The sequence below is a fragment of the Mesocricetus auratus genome, unplaced genomic scaffold, assembly GCF_017639785.1.
Source record: "Mesocricetus auratus isolate SY011 unplaced genomic scaffold, BCM_Maur_2.0 Super-Scaffold_100013, whole genome shotgun sequence".
Lineage (NCBI taxonomy): Eukaryota > Metazoa > Chordata > Mammalia > Rodentia > Cricetidae > Mesocricetus > Mesocricetus auratus.
Window position 1 is genome coordinate 14,117,810 of NW_024429196.1, and position 18,390 is coordinate 14,136,199.

At 39.3% G+C, this 18,390-nt stretch overlaps 1 protein-coding gene across 2 annotated transcripts in view; it reads right to left on the reverse strand.

Moving 5' to 3' along the window:
* Positions 1-18,390, reverse strand: part of Kiaa1217 (KIAA1217 ortholog) — an 806,709-nt gene that overhangs the window by 664,174 nt on the left and 124,145 nt on the right. Inside the window, exon 1 of one of the 2 annotated variants that reach the window (XM_040755410.1) lies at positions 5,196-5,320. The exons of the other annotated variant lie outside the window; for it this stretch is intronic. The gene's annotated coding sequence lies outside the window, so the exon portion shown is untranslated. Of the gene's footprint in view, positions 1-5,195; positions 5,321-18,390 lie in introns of those variants that run through there. 2 annotated transcript variants of the gene reach the window in all.

Consider the following 18,390-nt stretch of genomic DNA (forward strand, 5'->3'; position numbering starts at 1 on the left):
CAGCCTTTGTCCACTCCAGACTTGGAAAACTAAGGGGTCCATCCTCTTTGTTTGCTTTTTAATATTACCCTATTATAGTATGGCTCTTGGGTGTTCCTCAAAAGGGCATGTGTTCAAACCTTAATCCCTAGGCAAGTGAAGGTGGCAAAAACTGTAAGAGGGAGTTGCGCTGGGAAGAAGTTAGATTATTGGGGGTGTGGTTGGGAATGGATTGTGGCATCTTGACACCTTCCTGTCTTTCTTTGCTTCCTGGTCATGAGGAGCATGGTTTTGCTCTGCCATCCATTTCTGTCATGTGTTGTCTGACAACAGGCTTAATGCAATGGGGACAACCAGTCAGATCAAAACTTCCATAACTGTGACACAAAAGTTTTTTCTCCTCAGTAGTCAACTGTCTCACATATATTTTAAAGTGGCAGAAAGCTACACAACACTCCCTCTGTCCTTATTGGAAAAATCTTCCATTTTCCAGTAATCAAAGGTTATACTGTTTTTTTGCATTATTATCAAAATAGGACAAAAGATAATGAAACTACAAATGGAACATGGAGTTAGTAGGTTTATGATTAAGTAAGAAACAACATGTTCATGCTGCCTGTTGATTCAACTTATCAGTCAAATGGATCTGACAGAAAATGTTACACAAACTGACATCATCAACACAATTAAAAGACTCATATAGACAAATAATCCTCAACAAACAGTGGTGTTGGAAGTGTCATAATACCTGATCTCAAATCATGCTACAGAGCCATAGTGACAAAATGGTATGGCACTATCACAAAATAGACACATATACCAGTGAAATAGAATAGAGAACTCAGAAACAAATGCACATAGCTTTAGTAACCAGCTTATTATTAATAGTGAGAGAAAAGCATCCCTTTTAAAAAATGGTGCTAGGGAAATTGGATATCTTCATGCAGATGGCTGAAATGAAATGCATATCTCTCACTTTGTACAAAAGTCAATTCAAAATGGACCAAAAGCCATCATATAAGACCTGAAATACTGAAGTTGCTAAGGAAAACACTTAAAAGTGCTGGCATAGGCAAATACTTTCTGAAATTGACATCAATAGCTTGGGAATGTTAACCATAAGAATTAATAAATAGGATTATGCTAACTTAAAAAGCTTTGACACAAAAAAGAAACAACCAGCAGAGGGAAGAGACAGACCACAAAATAGGAAAAAATCTTCAACTATACAACAGACAGGAAACTAAATAATGAGAAATGTAAACACCCAAATCTAAAATAATCTAATCAATACATGGGTTACTGATCTGGATAGACCGTTCTCAAAGAAGAAATGCAAATGGACAATGGGTGTTTGAGAACACATTCAATATCCTTAGCCACTAGTGAGATGCCAATCAAACTGCTTTGGGATTTCATTTCACTCTGATTAGAAATGCTGTTACCAAGAAAACAAATGACAACAAGTGCTGGCAGGGATGCATGGGAGAGAGCAACATGTTTTTGCAGCTGGTAGGAATATAAACTTGTGTAGCCATTATGGATATTAGTATGGAAGTCACTGAAAAAAGTAATTAAATTAGAGCTGCATATGAACCAGTTATACAACTCTTGGGTACACACCCAAAGGACTCTGCCACATAGACACTTACACATCCATGTTTAATTCTGCACTGTTCACTTTATCTTGGGCATGGGACAAACATACATGTCCATCAACAGATGAACAGATAAAAGATGTACACAATGGAATTTCATAAAACCACAAGGAAAACTGAAACCCTGACATTTTCAGGAAAATGGGTAGGAAATCATTATATTAAGAGAAACAAATTATACTTAAGAAGACACTGTATCATACACAGAACCTGAATTTAAGTTTCTGTTTGTGTGCCACCATGAGTAAGGAAGAAGGTAAGGGGAGGGTGAGGGAATACTTGTGACATGAAAGCAGAATGGGGAGTCTGACATGGAGGAAAGGGACGATCATCAAGCGAGTTTCAGGGACACATGAGAAAAGGTGGGAAAACAGGATCAATAAGAAAGCATCACATAAGAAATATAGCTAATGACCTGACAAGGGTTAGCTCTTGAATCCCAGACTGATGCCTGGGAATCCAGCATAGGACTGATCAAGACCCCCTGAATGTGGGTGTCAGTGAGGAGGCCTAGGTAATCTATTGAGCCTTGGGTAGTAGATCAGTACTCATCCCGAGTATACAAATGGACTTCTGACTCCCATCCAACAATATGAGATACACTCTCACCCTGAACTCTTGGGGGAGGGTCTAGGCCCTGCCCTGGATGAAATGACAGACTATGGACACCCCCATGGAGGGCCTCACCCTTCCTGGGGAAATGAGGGGATATTGGGGGTTTTGGTGGGAGGGCACAGGAGGAGGGGAGCTGGAATTGACATGAGAAGCAACCTTGTTCCTAATTTAAATTTAAATTTAAAATTATAAATATATGAAATATAGCTAATGATTCCCCATGGGAGCCATTACCCTTTCAGAAGAGTGGATGGGGATGGGCTTGGGGGAGGTAAGAAGAGGTGGGAAGGAGAACTGTGATTGGAATGTAAAATGAAATTTAAATAAGTAAATAAATAAAAGAAATAAAGTTAAACTCATTTCTTTGAAAACTTATTTCAAAAAACTAAAATAAGAGAGACCCTTGACCTTGAAATTTAACTTAAAGTTAAATAAAAAATGAAAATAAAATTCAAAATTTGGCAATTTTCTACTCACCAAAAAATTCACATTTGTTCCTCCATCCACTAATTCCTCCATCCTCATTTAAACATACTTGCAATATACTCTATTCAAATACAAATTTGGGTCTTTTTCCTGTAATAGGGATGAGGTTAAATGAGGAAAACTGAGCTCTAGTTTTCCTAGATAGGACTTTTGAGGTCTGAGCTTCTCAGAAACTTTAGGTTAGTTTTTCAAAAGTTTAGGTTTTAGAGTAAAAAAACAGAAATGTCCAGAAACAAATAATCATATTGAAGCTTTGGAGTCTTGCAGACAAAGCATCAGTGTTCCTTTCCAGACAAGAAAACAGTAGTGTCTACAAATAAATGATCTGAGTGTTGATTTGCAAGTTCCTTGAGCTACACATTCTGTCCCTAACCCCTATTTATTGTCTAGGATATCTGACTGATGATCTGAAATTCTGGAGCCTGAAGAGAGGCAGGAGTCTCAGGAGATGTGAAGAATGACACCCATGTCACACTGATGATAGTAGGAGAAGATCATGCTGCCATGGTATACAGTATACAAGGGTTTAAACAACACCCAACTCAGCAGTGACAACAATGACTTAATAAGTTGAAGTTCTGTTCTCAAATTTTCTGTAGTGCAGAATGACAGGGGCCTCTTGGGCTACCTTTAGGCAAGGGGGCATTGAACAATGACTGATACCAACATTACAGGCTATACCTCATCAAGAGAAGTGAAAGCTGAAACATGATAAACATTGGAACATAAAGCTTTGTGATGGTTTTGTATATGACTGCCACAAAGCAAAACCACACCAACTGTATGTGTACATGTGGGTAAACATAAGAATGGGAATGGATGAAAAGAATATAAGAAATTAGCTCTATGAAAGAGGCCCCGTGAGAAGGCTGTGCTCTTCTTCTACTTCCCCAGATGTGTCCTGGGATTTCTTTTGTGGATATGCCTGACAAGCCTGCATAGATAGTGCATATTTATCAGCCACACACACGATGGCCGAGCACCTGGGAGATGGCCCAGAAAGAAGACCGCACACCTCCTCCTGAAAGCAACACAGCCTACTAGTAAATTGAATTTGCAGTTTGAAAATAACCTTCTATATTTGCAGTTTCCTATAGACTCTTCAATCAAAACACATGGCCGTGTGTTCTGTTACCATGACAACGTCCAAACTGGTCATTCAGGACTACCCTGAATCTGCAAGTCTGTGCTGTGTAAGTTGGAACTGGAGCTGATACGTAGAATGTGTTGACTTCCTCCACTTCTCACAAGTCTGATAATCTCGGTGACGATCCACTCAGGTAAACACACCACTTGCAAGAAATCAGCTGCCTATTTATCCTCTTCCCATTAACTATCACATGTGTGCGTGCACATGTGCACCCAGACACAGCGGCAGGAAAATTAAACCTATGAAGACGCTTTATTAGTGCCAAGTCACAGCTGACTTAACTTTGAAGAGTCAGGCAATTCTAAAGTTCCTCCCGCAACTTTATCTCACCCACACCACATAAATACACAATGAAGCATGAAACCGAAGTATGCAAACGGAAACATCTCTTGCTCAAGGAGGCATATTCTTGCAGTGATAATTCTGCTGTGTTTGCTCTGTGTCTTTAAGATTATGTCCCCCAGAGTTATATTCTTACCCATCTCTTTTCTACAGAAGCTCCTCTCATGCCTGATGAACACTGGTCTTAAGGGGACTGCTTGGTATCAAGAAGTAAGTCATGGAGGAAACCAAACGGAAGGAAAGCTCTGGGATCCCACTGCCTTGCAGCCCTACTTTACAGTTTCAATATGATGAGTCACCTCAAAGAGATTGTTTGCTGAAGGCTTGATTCCCTGATAGCGGTGCAATTGAGATTTCACTAGCTCATGAAATGTGAAACAGATTAACCAGTGGTGAATTTATACTGAATAGGCTATGGGAGGGTGTGTATTTGAAGGAAGTGTGTCACTTGGAAGTGTGTCTAGTAGGTAACTTGTCCCTGGAACCTTGCTCATTGCTGCCCAGCAACCATGACATGATAAGCTCTGCTTCCAGCATATTTTCCTCCATAATGCTCAGCCTCACTACAGGCCCACGGCCATCACATTGCCCACTATGGACTGAAACCTCTGAAATGTGAGCCAAAACAATATGTCATTCCTTTCTTTTTTTCAGGGGTACCTTATTATAACTGTTCACAAACAGATACACCCACACTCAACCAACGTCCATAACTTGCTTTGTTACATGGTACCGAGCCCAAATTCTTTGTACACATTTACCCCCTTTAATAGGCCCTCTGTACACACCATTTCCTCCTTTAAGATACCCTCTGTACATACCATTTACCTCATTAAAGATACTTTCTCAAAGGAGTAGATAGGAGGTGGGTTGGGGGAGGTAAGGGGGAGGGAGAACTTTGGTTGAAATGTAAAATGAAATTAAAAAATACCTTCCCAAACTTTCTGGCAACCAACATTTATTACCTTCTTAAAGTTCTGGATCAAAACCCAGCTCCTTTAGAGAATTGTCTTCTGATTTAATTGTCCCATCAACTCTTTCAAGACAGAGGCAGTCAGTGAACAATAGCATTTTGTCTCCTGATATGTAGCTTTAAAAGAAAGATGGATCACAGTTAATGGTAGAGAAAGGATGCATGGTTATCATAGCCAACAGATTAGTCTGAGGAGGGAATAAAATGGGGTAGAACTGTATTTCATGGAATTAAATAAAAATCATTGGAATCAAAAAAAGAACTCTTTCTGTAAGCCTCAGAGATAGCAGACCTCTATAAAATTTAACCCTCAGGGCTCTATGAGAGAAAAAAACCACTAAGTATAAAAGATACTGTGAACCCAAGTGAGAGGTCAATGGTCATTCAAAATGCTATGACTCACTGAACAGTTTTCTACACAATTAGAACATAGATGCCTTAAAAATGAGCTTAGTGGCCCTCCTCTCAGCAATACATGCATATCCCATGTAATGCAATCTTGGACAATGGTCCACATTTACCAAATACTTGGTAAGTCCTTGGGTATCTGAGAATGATTGGTTATATTATTGGTTTCCTCCCAGTTTTAAGACCACACAAGCCACCAGAGGCTCAGGTCCTTGATATAAAAGGGGCATCTTTTTATCTAACCTGTACTCATAGTCTTACTTTAAATCATCTCTAGACTACTTCTAATATCAAAGAGAATGTAAATGCAGTGAACATAGCAGTTGTTGAGGGAGTGATGACAAGAAAATAGCCTGCACATGTTCAGTGCAGATGCCATTTTAAGAGCAACATTTCTGATCTGCACTCAGTTGACTCTACAGATGTGGTCCCCACAGTTATGGAGAGTCAACTATATTTGCACATGCCAGTAGGACCCAGAACCGGTTTTTGGAGGAAGCAGCCTTCAGTGCTTACAAAATTACAGAGACTATTTAGCCCAGAATTCATATTTTACAGAGGAAGAAACACAGATTGGAATGCTAATTAGAGAACATCAGACCAACTAAATGAGTCAGGTGGCACAGAATTCAGGCTTCCGAACTTCTTTCCCAGTATTCTTTTCAAGTCTCTACACAGCATCTAAGGAGAAACTGATTCCAAAAGTTCAATATGATGATGCAAAAGCATTCTAAGCACCATGTATGGGTCATCTGCAAGGTATTTAGTAAAACACTCTGGGTATCTATTGACAAGATCTGTAAATTGAATTTCTTACATAAGTTGTATTTTGAATACTATTTATAGATATGTATTATCTGTGGTTGTATTTATAGTGTATCTAGAAATTTGAAGGTAATAGTAGTTTTAAAAAGAAAGACATTTATTTTCCTTGACTAAAAGAAACTCTACAAAATGGGGTTCAGAGATGGCATGGGTCATCCTGGTGTCAACAGTCTTTATCTGATACTTTTCCCATATTACATTTGGGTTCAAGTTGATCCTCTAACTTTACCTACTTTCTCTGGATCCAGACAGCAAAAACAAGAGACAAGAAAGGCTACATCTCCATTTTGTAGTGCTCTTAAAAGTCTCATACCACAGTTTTGATTGCATCAGTTTCACCCACATCTAGTCGGGTAGTTCCATCATGCTGTAAAGGAACTGGACAATGCTGTCTTTTATCATGGTGGACACATAACTGGCTGCAGTAGGTTTCTGTTGCCGGAATAAGAGAGAATGAATATGAAATGTAACCAGCATTCTTTTTCACAGAAGAGTTGCCCAATTACTCTTCAATTGCTTTTTAAAGTAAATTTAAAGATTGATTCAACATTATGCAAATAACTCAAATCTTCAAGGAGCTGGAATGATTCATTTGAATAAGGTGACATGAAGCAGTACAATGACAATGATTTAAAAGATTTTGCTTGTAGTAATGTTGTATTATGCCATCATTTTAAGATCACATCTGTTAGTGATATCCATGGTAGCAAGGCCATCTCAGGGCATTAGAAAATTCCTCACAAACCAAGAAAAGAGTCACTAGGTCACAACACTTGCAAGAGAGCTTATAGGATGACCAATTTCTTTAAGTCTGACCAGTTTTATAGGCATGCTTCCTATTCTAAATGCCAAGCCATTGCCAAGACAACCAGGGTCATGCTCCCGAGATGAATCTGATACCTGTGTTGTGAGAAAACAAACTCTAGAAAGCAAGAAGATTCTCTAGGGCAAACAGAGGTCCAGAGTTCATGTCTGCCACAGAAAACCTACATCTTAGCCTTACAGAGATGATAGTGACCAGCAGTTCTCTGTGCTGGAAAAAGAAATCTTGAAATCAGAAGCTATGAGAATATAATCTTAAATAAATAGTCAATTTTACAATTCTGTGGGCTGTTGTTTTGTCTTGTTGACTATGTCCTTTGCCTTGCAGAAGCTTCTCAGTTTCAGGAGGTCCTATTTATTAATTGTCAATCTCCCCCCACATCTGATAGAGGGCTGATCTCCAAATTTTACAAAGAACTCAAGAAACAAGTCTACAAAACACCAAAGGATCCAATTAAAAAGTGGGGTATAGAACTAAATAGAGAATTCTCAATAGAGGACTCTAAAATGGCTGAGAGACACTTGAGAAAATGCTCAACATCCTTAGCCATCAGGGAAATGCAAATCAAAACAACTCTGAGATACCATCTCACTCCTGTCAGAATGGCTAAAATTAAAAACAATAATGGCAGTTTATGCTGGAGAGGATGTGGAGAAAGGGGAACACTCCTCCACTACTGGTGGGAATGCCAACTTGGGCAGCCACTTTGGAGATCGGTATGGAGATTCCTCAGGAAAATGGAAATCAGTCTACCACAATATCCAGCAATTCCACTCTTAGTCATATACCCAAAAGATTCACACTCATACAATAAAGACATCTGCTCAACTATGTTCATAGCAGCATTATTTGTAATAGCCAGAACCTGGAAGCAACTTAGATGCCCCTGAACTGAAGAGTGAATAGAGAAAATGTAGTACATCCTCACAACAGAGTACTACTCAACGGAAAAAAAAAACAATGGAATCTTGAAATTTGCAGGCAAATGGATGGCACTAGAAGAAACCATCCTGAGTGAGGTAACCCAGTCACAAAAAGACAAACATGGTATGTATGCACTCATATATGAATTTTAGACATGGAGCAGGGGATTACCAGTCTACAATCCCACCGCCAGAGAGTCTGGAAGGCAGGGAGGACCCTAAGAGAGATATGCATGGTAACCTGGAGAAGGGGAATGGGACAAGATATCTTAATTGGATTGGGAGCAGGGGGGAGGGGAGGAGAGAAGGAGATGGGAGAAAGAGAGGGGGAGAAGAGGAGGACATGGAGGAGCAGGAAGATTGAGTCAGAGTAAGAATAGAGGAGAGAACGATGAGAGATACAATCATAGAGGGAGTCAGTATAGGTTCGAGGAAAGATCTGGCACTAGTGAGACTTTCAGAGATCTAAAAGAATGACACCAATGGGCATTAAGGCTACCTTAAATGCTCTCCCTTGATAATGAGCTTGATGACTACCTCGTATGCCATCCTAGAACCCTCACCAAGTGACTGACAGAAGCAGAGGCAGACAGACACCCAAAGCTAAAAACTGAACTGAGCTCCTGGAACCCAGTTGCAGAGAGGAGTGATGAGCAAAGGAATCAAGACCTGGCTAGCAAAACCCACAGAGGCAGCTGACCTAAACAAGGAGGAATGCATGGACCCCAGACTGATGACTGAGAGTCCAGCATGGGACTGATCCAGACCCCCCCCAATCCCTGAACCTGGGTGCCAGAGAAGAGGCCTCAGCAATCTATGGGGCCTTGGAGAGTAGATGAGTATTTATTCCTGGCATACGAATGGATTGTTATCTCTGGTTTACTCAAGACACCTAAGATCTCTAGATCTCTTATCTCATATGAAAAGGTAAGTATGTGAAATAGACAATCCCTCAAGTACATCCTGCTCCAAACTTCCCATGATAGAACTACTGAGTAGCAATGTCACATAATTCAGCAAAGGCTTTAAACTTCTTTGGCAATGTTTCAATAAGAGCTACAACCATTTGAAAATAATTTGACAATTCTTCTGGATGAATTCTTCTGGAGAAGAAATCATTTGTATACATCATCCTGTCTTATCATGCTTTTACAGCTGCCGACGGGAAGTAATTCCCTGTACCGTGTGAGCGAGCTGGTGAAATGAAAAGTGAGGTAGCCTCTCAGGTAAGTGCCAATTAAAACCATTCCAACTCATTTCAAATGAGTGGTATGCAACAACCTCCAAGTGTGGCTTTGGAAGAATGAACTAGCACTTTTTAAATTTTGCTTTTCAACTCTGTGGGAGTATCTGAAGACAAAGATTTCTACTGTCTGCATTCCACACTCCTCGTTGCTATGTTGAGTTCATGAAAGTAGAAATAGCAGAGGATGCTGTGGCCTGAGAATGGAAGAGTCATTCAGGTTTTTAAATTCCCTCTCTTTTGCTTCTTTAACTGGATCTCTGTGTACCCTGTTTTGCTGTATAAAGAATGCTCCTTGGGGCTTACTTTCAGTGCTCTGCCTAGGTCTCCCTAGTAAGGGATGAACGTGATTCAGTCCCCAACCACCTAGCCACTTGCCCTTCAAATTGAAATAGAAAAGCAGGCTAATTTCTAGAGCCCTTTTGACTAATTTAGACTTCTCAATCATTCTAGCTCTTCTAATTAAGATTAGGTAAAGAATTATGTCTTGGGGCTGCATTCAAAATATCATTCAAAAAATTTCAGAGGCACCTTAGTGAGGGAAGGCTTACCTAGCATGTGCAAGGCCCTGTATTTGATTCCAATCACCCACAAGACACTCTGCATATGTGCACGTGCAAGTGCACAAACACACTCTTGCATATAGACCTTTATAGCTCAAGGGAATGTGAATACTGGTGGCCAAGAAATAACTTTCTTACAGTCTTGCTTAAGGAATGTAATTTAGCTCTGAATATGGCCTTCCACAGGAAAAGGGTGCTCCTGAAAGTATTCATTAACTTTTAGTAATTTCAATGTAAATTAGCCTCTTGGGAAAGTGGCACATTTTCTGTAAGCAGTCATCCAAAGGAAAGGGACAAGTTGGCAAATTTGGAGCATGCTCATGGACTAAGGGTCTAAACGGTACCCTGATTATGCAGCAAAACATTTCCAAAACAGCCAGATGATCAATACCAGTGAAGACTTTAAAACTGAAACTTAGTTCAGATTGTACATATTTGCCTTCATACAATAACATTTCAGGTGCAATCAAGGGATGGCTTCTTGGGTAAAAAATGCTGGCTACTGGAGTTTGATGTCCAGAACCATGATGGAAGGAGAGAACTTAATGTTATCCTTTGACCTACACACATGTGCCTTGGTATATGTCCACCCACACTGTTATCTCTTCCTGTCTGTCTCTTTCTCTCTCACATACAAAACAATAATAATTGATAACTACAATGTGCCGCACCTCACTATACATGAACTAAACAAGTACAAGTTTACAGCTTCCCTTGTGAAGATAATTAACCAGTCTTTTATTCTAATTTGGGGCATCTACAATTTGCAAACTGAGTAACAAACCTTCCTTTTCATATAGGATGACTTTAATGAAGTGCCTTTATTCTCTTTTTCACATATGAAAGTGAGGAATTCAAGACACAGAGCTCCGCAAAGACTGGTCTGTTTCACTTTAATACTTTATGAAATGAGAAATGACATAAAATGTATCTCAGTGTTAGCACCTTCACATTTGATTGTGCTGATACATCCTAAATAATAATAATAATAATACAATAATAACAATGTTAATAAAAACTTAGAGCTTGAAATTATTTCTGGGGCACTCTACAATCCATTATCTCATCTACTCACTATAATGATGAAGTTGGGGAGAGAGGACTATCTTATTCTCACTTATATATCTTTACAGTTGCTCCTGAGCCTGAGAAGTTTACTTGAACTGACCTGGAAAAGTCACTGAGATTTTCCCTTTTGTAGTCAGCAACAAAGCTCAGGGGCAGAACAACACTGGAGTTTTCACACTTCATTTTTTCCCTGAAGTCAGACTCAAAATGAATTTTTAGAGGACTATCTGCTAATGATTAAAAAGCAATGTCTGCAAGAATGGAAATATGACAGGCTGCAAATTCTAGTTCATTTCAGAGTAAAAGCTGACTAAAGGAGCCTAAGTGGATAAGAGCCCAGGAAAACATCAAATGTGAGGCAGCCCATCTGAAATGGAGAGGTATGCATAACCTGTAAAATACGGAGAACTGACAGGCTTCTTCCATGTGCACTTTGGGACATTCCCTGCCATCTATTCACTCAGTATTGTAACTGTCATCCCTTTGACCATCCACAGTTGCTGTCTTGTTGGGGGCTCAGAGAAGGGGTGTTGTGAGTTGAATGTCTACCATTCCCCACACGCTCAGGTGTTTGAACATTTGGTCCTCAGCTGGTGGCTCTGTTTTGGAAGGTTGAGGAACCTTTGGGTAGGAGGCATGCACATCACTGGGGGCAGGCCTGGGAGGGTTATAGGCTGCCCCCATTTCTGACTTGAGCTCTCTGCCTTCTGACTCACTGGATGTGAGGAGTCCTCACAACATGCTCTGTTAAGAGAAGCTTTTTCTTTGCTAGCCGCTTTGGTTTATCTCCCGCCAGTTGCCTGGGCTCTGCCGCTTTGTAGTCCCCAAATAAACACACAAGACGCTGTATTAATTATGAAGCTGTTGGCCTTTTCTTGTTTCTTACTAGCTAGCTCTGACTTAAGTAATTACCCCATAATTGTTAATCTAAGTATGTCTCTTACTGGAGAATAGTTCCAGGCTTCCTACCCCCATGGCATTACATGTTGACTCTCTTGTGTTTCTCCTTCCCAGAATCCTCCTGGACTCCTAGCCCCTCCTATCTAGATTCCCTATTGGCCAGACAGTGCTTTATTGGCATAAGACTTCCCCAACATCTTCTCTTTTCTGTTTAAACAAAAAGAAAAGTCTTAACTTTAACATAGTCAAATTGTATATAACAGAACAGTTATCAAGTAAGAACATAGTTACAATATTTTAGCAAGATTTAAAGAAATTATCATCCATCCCATTCTTGTGAGTCCAAAGTTCTATTTGTAGCTTATCTTTTATCATAACTAAGGAAAACTATAATTATAACTATCTGTCTTCAACTCCATCAAAGACCACAGAAGGATAATATATAAACACTAGGATTGACAGAGATATCTTACTGCCTGGACAGTCACCCAAAGTTCCTCTGTAACATTGGGGCATCCATCTTCAGCCCATAGGCCACAATGTGTCTGGACATTTCTCAGCAAAGCAGGAAATTTCAAACTGTCCATCTGCGTTGGCAATCTGTCAGTCATTTTTCTTTGTCCTGCAGAAAGTCTGGTAGACTCTTCCATGAAGCAGGAACCCTGTAAGACTGAGTTCAGCAGTCACTTTCCTGTGGGTCCTGCATGTCCAGATTATACAACAACAGTCAAACAGTCTAGGTAAGAGCAATTTCTTGCCCAAATGGCTAATCTTGCCATGTTGAAAGCAAACTCCATAACAAGTTTCTTCGATGCCCATCTTCCTCTCAGACGTAATTGGTGCTGTCAGGAGCAGACATTTCTCATTGTCAAGAAAAACCCTAAGCCATTTTAAATGCCATTTTCTGAAGGTCTTTGAGAGGTTTGAAGACTGTTTATCTATCTCAAATATATTTCTGTATATCTAGAAAACCTAACTTACCTAACTATAAATTCTATTATAAGTAACTATTTATAGTCTGTATTCAATTATGCATTACGTTTTAAAAGATCAGTATAAGCACAATACTTAATCAAGAGGGGAAAAATACACATCACAAAATTGACCTTGAATTTGTATCAATAAATGAAAAACAATACCCATACCATAATTCCCCTTTTTACCATTAAAAGGAGATTGGTTGTGATCATTAACCAATTATAAACAATCCCATTTAAATGAAAACAAAGATTTATAAACAAGATGGGAATTGGGACGTCGCTCATTCCAAACTGATTCCTGCTGGAAGGAGGCACTGTTCATACCATGGGGATCATGACAAAACTCAGAAACCTGTATAAGTCCGTATTTTCGGGGTCTGTAAAGCTGCATCATCTTAGCTGTCTTAATAGTTGGAACACCTGGTCCACTGCTTCCGGGGGTCTTGGTTCGTCAAACCACAGAAGCCTGGAAGGAATCCTCAGCTTTTCATTTTCTGTAGAAACATAAGCAAAATCTCCTTTTCCAAGTAACATATCCTTATACTTAAATTTTGAAGTCAAGGCATTTTTAAAAGATATAAGTTGAATTAATTCAGAAGCATTTATAATCAAGTGTACTTTAGCATTTGTTCCTTCCTTAGCAATGAAAAAACTGAAAAACATAATAGCGTACAGTATACAGACTCTGTGTGATTTCCATCTTTACGTGGCTTATTTATTTATTTATTATTACTTTATTTCTTTTACTTTTATTTATTTTTCTCTGAGACAGGGTTTCTCTTTGGAAATCTGCCTGCCTCTGCCTCTGGAGCAATTCCTACCGGCGTGCGCCACCACAGCCGGCTTCTGTATTTATATACCACTTTGTCGTTTCATTTTCTCTCTCAATCTCATGTATATTTTTAAACACACTGTAAACCTTTAGAGGTTTGTTCATCCAAGTCTGACTTTACTGTAAATCTTTATGTTTTTCTGGCCACGTGTCTTATCTGTTAAAACCACGGCTGTTTTAAACTACTGCCTTCCAAGATGGCGGGCGTAAGCGTGATTCCAGCTTACCGCCTCAGTCCATGCTGACATCCAGCAATAGCTGCCACTTCCAGCTGTACGTACACACCTTTTAATCATTAGCAGAGTCTCTTAAAACAACCTTGTTTTTGTTTTTTTTTCTTTTTTCTTTTTATGCCGAGTCAGGAAGACTCCGGTAAGCAAGCCACGTGAATCTCGGCTTGTAGATAGCAAAACAGAGCCCACCTGAGAAAATGCTGCTACCAAAAATCTGTGCTTCTCTCCGTTCTTCTGTTTCTAAAATTCCTTTAAATCTTTTGTTATTTTGCATGGAAATTCAATCCCGTTCCTGACAACCATTCTGTTAAGAGAAGCTTTATCTTGCTAGCCGCTTTGGTATATCACCCGCCAGTCGCCTGGGCTCTGCCACATTGTAGTCCCCAAATAACACACAAGACGCTGTATTAATTATGAGCCTGTTGGCCTTTGCTTGTTTCTTACTAGCTTGCTCTGATTTAAGTAATTACCCCATAATTGTTAATCTAAGTATTTCTCTTACCGGAGAATAGTTCCAGGCTTCCTACCCCATGGCGTTACATGTCGAACTCTCTTGTGTTTCTCTTACCCAGAGTCCTTCTGGACTCCTAGTCCCTCCTATCTAGATTCCCTATTGGCCAGACAGTGCTTTATTGGCATAAGACTTCCCCAACAATGCTCCTGCTGTCATGAACTCTGCCAAGCCTTCCCACTGAGATGGACTGGAACCGTGAGCCAATATACACCTTTCTTCAAGTTGATATCAGGTCATGGCAATGAGGAGAGGGTCTGAGGTAAACAATAGTGGGAGATAGCTCACATCTATAGAGGCCCTAGCATGTGCTTAGCTGTGCTAAGTGTTTTGAGTACAGGTCTGCCTAACAGAAGAATACACCTTTCTTCAAGTTGATATCGGGTCATGGCAATGAGGAGAGGGTCTGAGGTAAACAATAGTGGGAGATAGCTCACATCTATAGATGCCCTAGCATGTGCTTAGCTGTGCTAAGTGTTTTGAGTACAGGTCTGCCTAACAGAAGAAGGCACCTAGGTTCTAACACCAAGCACCAAGAAATGTGCTTTCCACATCTCCCAACAGAAGAATAAACTCAGCCACTGCCCGCAAGGAAGTCACCCCTAGTGGAGAACAGGATGATGTGTTCCTTCTGCCTCCAGTTTTGCAACTACTCCTGTCTCTCCCTAAAATAAAATACCATTAGCTCCGAAGTCATGCCTGTGAGAGATTTTATTTTTAAGCTTCATTTTAAAAGTGTCTGGGAATGAGCTGGTCATTTTTGTTTATGACCTTTAAAAGGAAGTATGAAGTCACTCAGAAATCATGGAAATGTGACAGCTTTGGTGAGCTTAGAGCTTCTTGGGAACCCACGGCATCCTGAATCAGCAGCTGCGGACTGAGTTGTGCGTTCACATAGAGAAAAGCCCACAGAGAAGACGGAAATGATATCACCACGTCCCTGCCACCATGGTGGACTGCCACACAACCTTGAGCTAGAATAAACCAGCTTTGCTTTAAGTTGCTTTTAAGTATCTTAGCAGAGCAATGTGAAAAGACACTGAGACAGGAAGAGAGTGTGAATTGACACAACTTTCTGGGAAACCATTTACAGGCAGTCCAGAAAAAAAAGCTAAGTTATTTGAACCACTTGTTTATCTCTTAACGAGCATCAATTCTATTCTAGAGAAAGAAGTAGGTGTGTTGATACAAATGCTTGCTAACCCATCCTAGTAATATAACAATATTGAATACAGCTTATAAACATGCATGAATATGATAAAGGACAAGTACATTGTGGTATATGTTTCACAAGGGGTACTAAAGCCATTTTAATATGAGTGTCTCCAAATAATTTTAAGGACGTGAGGAGACAGATATTCATTATAAAATTTCAAGTGAGAAAAATAGTATCAAATCATTGTATAAGAGAATTTAAGTGCTATATTTTTGCTTTTATATTTCTTTTTATTTTTTAATGTGTGTGGGTGTTTTGCTTGTATGTATGTCTGTGCACCAGAGGCATACAGTGGCTGTGGGGGCCAGAAGAGGATGTAAGATCCCCCTGGAGCTAGGGCTACAGGTAGTTGTAGGCCACTTGACATGCGTGCTAGGAGCTGATCTCAAGTCCTCTGTAAGAGTAGCATTCAGTCTTAACCATTGAGCCAATACATATGTGTGTCTCATCCATAGATATATCCATTTATCTGTCTGTCTGTCTCTCTATCTGTCATCTATAGATGGATGTATTTATCTACATCTATCTATCTGTCTATCTATCTATCTATCATCTATTCATCAACATATCTATCTACCTAAAATAGGAAACATAACAAAAAACCACAAAAGTTATAAAATCAGCAAATTTTAATACAGTTTTTAAACCAAAGAAGTGTTATGTGGTGGCATCTGCTTGTCATCATGGGACTTAGTAGACAGAGGCAAGTGGGCCACAAGATAGAGGCTCGCTTGGGTTACGTGGTCAAACACTCGCTCAAAAGGAGGACTGGAGAGAAAGAGGACAGGAAAGGAAAGGAAAAGTAAGAAAAGAAAAATGAATGAAGAAAAAGGAAAGGTAAAAAAAGAAAGAAGGAAGGGAGGGATGGAGAAGAAAGGAGAAAAAGAAGACAAGAAAGGCAAAGAAAACCTTCAAGGAACAAGATTCTGAATTTGGCAATTAAATCTTTAAAAACAATCAACAACATCAACAACAAACAGAAAACCTTTGAGTTTCATCACCACTTTGCACTTTCAGGCCATTCTCAGGAAAGTAAAAGGAAACTGAGTAGGAGACATTGGTACAAATCCCATGAGAGAGTTGTGTAGTGATTAGGTAAAGAATCAATACATTCTAATAACAAAAGACTGTTAACTTATTTTAAATAGGTGAAAGAGCCTATAGTCATTCAACTGAGATACACAATGGCCAAAGACAAATGAAAAGATTCTTGACATGATAGGATATAAGGGAGATGCAAACCCAAGCCACGATGTGACACCATATCATTCACACAGTCTGCTATATTGAGAAAGTCAGAAAATAACCAGTGTTGAGCAGGACACAGAGAACCGGGAACCTTCTTATTTTGTAATGTAAAATAGTATGGCTGCTTTAGGAAACATTTTGGAAGCTCTTCACATTGCTAAACATGAAGTTACCATATGACCTAGCAGTTCCATGCCTATGTATATCCTCAGGGGAGTTGAAAACATATGTCCACAGGACAACTTACACATGAATATTCACAACAGCACTATTTATAATATTCCCAAAGAAGGGACAATTCACCCAGTAAGGGATGAATGCATATAATAAACTGCATATATCTAATACATTAATATACCAGTTCAAAATGCATAACATTGTGACTCTATACCACAGAACACTTTTGACGTGAGCAGAAATGAAGTATTGATGCATGCTACACAATGGATGGACCTTGAATAGATTATGCTAAGAGAAAGAGCCAGAGGCAAATACCTATATTCTATGTGACTACATCAAAAGGAACCAGAACTAGCAAGTGTACAAAGCCAGAAAACCAATTACTTAAATACTGATATATATGGTTGATGGAAACAGTGTTGGGGTAGCAATGGACCTGGAACTTTTTTAGGGGGTAACAAAAATATCCTAAGATTTATTGTGGTTGTTCATTGAATATATTTTTTAAATAAGTAAATTGTGTATTTTAAATGAATTGCATGGAATGTGAATCTCTTCTTAGTAAAGTTGTTGCATTAAAAATCCAGGATAAAGGAATGAGTTTTCATGAGTTCACCTGTTAACTTTGCACAAGCTCTTGCTGTGGCCTGTGCTATATACTATCAACTTTTCATGTATTGTAATTGATTTAGCTATTGATGAACATTTTGATTAATTCCAGTTTGGAGATGAGGTGTTGATTCTCCAAATAAATGTTATTACATATGTCCTCTGGTACATACTCTCCTATATGTTGAATTTGTGTATCACTAAGAATGTACCCATGCAGCATTAGCAGACTCTTGTGGTTTCTACCTTTTCCACTCAACCAGCAACATGTGAGATGTCCAGTTGTTCAACATCATGTATAGTAAATGGTGATGGATTTTTAAAAAAGCAGTCCCAGAGAGCATATCTCACTATAACTTTCATTTTTATTTCTCAGATTAATAATGTTGAACATTTCTTTAAAAACTTATTTGTTGGGTTTGAGAGATGGCTCAGTGGTTAAGAGCTCTGGATGCTCTTCCAGAGGACCCGGGTTCAATTCCCAGCACCCACATGGCAGCTCACAACTGTCTGTAACTCCAGTTCCTGAGGATCAGACACCTTCACACCAATGCACATTATATAAAGTTAAAAAATAAATTATAAAAAATTATTTGTCATATTATCCTCTTTTACAAAGTGCCTA